Genomic DNA, 3675 nt, shown 5'->3' with positions numbered 1-3675 from the left:
CACTTTCTCACAGCTGCACCCCCCCCGCACCCCCCGCCCCACCCCCCCCACACACACACTCCTAGACCTTTTAAAAAATAGCAAATACCTGAATATTAGCAATTCCTGAAACAGCAAATACTTTCAGGAATTTTCTTTTTCATTGGTGTGGCCCTCCACTTTTCTAGTTCCTCGCCTAGCAGAGGATGATGTAGTAAGCACCCCCTGTTGCCGCTTTGGATGTCCATGCCACACTTCCCAGGGGGCAGTATTTTATTGAGGAGCGTGAGATCCCGCACACTTGCAGACATGTTGCATGTCTGCACACTTGTGAGATATTGTGGTGTGTGTATACCTGGATGTTTCTCGCAGACAGGAGTTTTAAGATGGTAACCTAGTTACATAGTCAGGTTGAAAAAAAGACACAAGTCCATCAATTTCAACCTTTAGAGATAAGAGAGAAAAAAAGAGAAGAAAAAACTAAAACAGAACGTTATACCCACAGTTACCTACCATTAATCCAGAGGAAGGCAAACAAAAAATAAACAAAGCATGGTTCAATTCCCCCAACAAGGGAAAAAAATCCTTCCGGATCCCATTAAGCAATCGGATATTCCCTGGATCAACAGTCTCTGGTGCTTATTATACTTGGTAATATCTAGTAATATTCTGTGCGACAGTGGTATGAAAGCAGAGCAGGGCAAGTAGAACTGGGGATGGAAAGCAGGAGGAGGATGAACCTTTATATTACACTATCACTGCCCAATTCCAAATTATGAAATGTAGCTGATTTTGTAACTCAGGTTTATGACTTTTGGGTGAATAATGGGGTCAGTTGGGTCATTAACTCTACCAGACCTGCTTGTTTATATTAACTTATCCACTGGTAACAGATGAGTGCCTGGTGACAGGCCTTTAATTAGGGACAGCTATAAATGGCTAAGAGTTATTTGGGACTTTCACTTGGGATGGGGCAATAAAGATCTGAAGATCACAGGCCAAATAGCAGATCTCTGTTCTGTGGAATGTGGAAGGCCTGGCAAATGACTAAATGAAGGCCTGCATTTACTCTGACTGTGGGACACGAGAATGCTATTTTTAATATTCAGACTCACACCCATTATCGTCACAGGGTGAAGTTCCTCTTCAGCTGGCCACACATCTAGTGCCTGAACAAAGTCCTTTAGCACCAAAGGCGAAAGCTAAAGTCTGCACCTTCCCCAAAATTTTTTTACTGTTCCCAGTGTATATATTTCCCTACTAGTGTCCTTTCCTGCTACCAATACCTAATGTATAGCCTTTGTATATAAACGTACCCACCTTTTGCATGTTCTTGTATTTGCACTAGGATCATGATTCTGGCTGGTAGAGACTGGACTTTCTGAGGTGAGGCAAAGGAATACATCTTGTGTCATCTTCAAGCTTAACTAGCAGCCATACATATTTAGAGGGCTGAGTGTCTAAAAATACAGAGATCCATTGGTAATGAGTGAGCTGCCCTGGTCTTGGATCGCTTGGATCTTCATTGAACCCTTATCTGACTGTGTTCGGTGAATTTCCAAGCAAACCAAACCAAACCCAGGCCAGTTCATTCATCACTTACAGATCTCTTGATTTTTAGAAGTTTAGCCCTTTAAACATCGATGGTGGCCAGTCTGCATGTAACTGCATGTAAAGCAGTTACATGCAGGATAATATCTTATATAAGGATAGATAAGCAACCCTGGGTGCAAAATGTCTGCGTAAAGGGCCACTCATCTGTCCATAGTCGCATATAACCGCTCAGTACGCGGGCTTCCTCGCACACACCTGTGATCCCCACTCCAGCTGATTATTTGCGGTGTACGAACCATATCGGCCATGTAAAAGAGGCTTATTAATTTCCTTTTTTTCACAGAAAGAAAAATTAGATGGTGAAAAAAATGTAAAACAGTATGCAAAAGCTATGAAATAAATATGTCTGCTTTTGCTATTTTTTTTTTTGTTCCCAGGGAGACTTCTTCCTGTCTGTGGTCATCTTGTACATTATTTTGTACCTGACCAGCTGGTGTTCCAGCACAGTGATTTACCGGAGAAAATATGCCAATCGTTAGCAGATGGATAACCAATAATTGGCTTAAAGAAGAACACTAGCCTAATTAAAAAACAGGATATTGTGAGGAGCTGTTGAAACTGCTATATATACCGGTATCTAATTAACACTTTTAAGTGCTCGCTATGGAAAAGTGGGTAAACTACAGTAACAAAGTATGTGCTCATCCCTTCCCGCCTGCATCATGCTTATTAAAGTGGACCTTTATAATCACACTTCACATGACTCAATTGTTCACATGGCAGCATAGCCAAATAACACTATTTATCTATTTATGTTTTTTTTTTATAGTAATCAAAAAAGTAGCTCTCTCAGCATGAATAAAAAAATTTAATTTTAATATAAACACATTAAGGTTGCAGTAAAATAGTACTTAAATTCTTACCTCCCGTTGCCCCGCTGGTCATCTCCAAAGAAGAACCGCTGTGCTTTGTGTGAGAGCAGCAGTCTGTCTGCAGCAGTCCAACATGCCCCCCTCATTCTACATACAGAGTCACAGCTATAGTTCCCTAATGCTCACGCTCCCTGCAGTTACTGGATTTTTACGCTCTCCTTTAACTATAGCCATGGGCACTTATGGTTTTAGGCAAGCCATGGCATATGTTTGGTTGCTAGAGCATACCTTCTACAGCAAACCACCCTTGTTAATACATTTTGTGTATATTTGCTATATTTAGCCTGAGCTTGAACAATCACCTAGATAGTGGAGGAATAATAAATTCCGCGCACATAGATTTTGCTCCTTTGTGCAGCATTGCTGCTCGATCATACATGCATATAGAGTATGTCAGTAAATTGGGCTCACAATGTTATGGCCCTGGGGGAGGAACTGAAGTCACAATGCTTCAGGGTATTCTCACCACTTGAGTCCCTGAGAAATAAGCCTGCAGTGCTGACCCAAAAGTGGATTATCAGTTTTGGGTCAAGCTGGCCTTTAAATCACGGTATAGTTTTGAATGTCATGATATAATGTTTTGCATGGAGTCATCTTATTTGTGTTTAAGCCTTAATTACTCCTTGTTTGGGAAGTAGAATGCCAGTCGTGTCACTTCGAGTGGATCTTCACTGTCTTTTTTTTCTTTTTGCATTTCAAAATAATTTCCATTTAGATAGAGATGAACGTGGCTGTCAACCTGTGAAAATGGCAGCGTATTTTCAAAGTGAAAACTCAAGACAACATCAAGGAGAATCTGTAATCAGCTCGTGATGCCGTCTCCTTTTATTTACATAGAAGCCGTCATCGTGCTTGTTTTTGCATTGGATCTGAGCTGTTTCTGTGGACATTTTATTTATTCTTTTGTATGATTTTTCTATCCTGACTTCAGATAGTCTATTTACCAGATACTTTTACTGTTGTGTGAGCCGCACAGCTTGTATTAGTAAAAATACATGTAGTGCTGTTGCTTCTATACTGTGGGTTTCCGGAGTATAATACATTTGTAGCTTATACATACCAGTGCCCCATATGAATTGAAGGGCAGCTCCATATGAATACATCATTCAGGGATTAGTGGAGCTGAGTGTTGCATGTACTCTTGATTCTGTGTTCCCTTTCCTATGCTGATTTCAGGCACCTTCAGTCTGCTTTGTGAGCTTCCAAAGGT

Source organism: Nanorana parkeri, unplaced genomic scaffold (assembly GCF_000935625.1).
Source record: "Nanorana parkeri isolate BGI_ZX_2015 unplaced genomic scaffold, ASM93562v1 scaffold189, whole genome shotgun sequence".
NCBI classification, from domain to species: domain Eukaryota; kingdom Metazoa; phylum Chordata; class Amphibia; order Anura; family Dicroglossidae; genus Nanorana; species Nanorana parkeri.
This window is presented reverse-complemented; position numbering follows the sequence as displayed.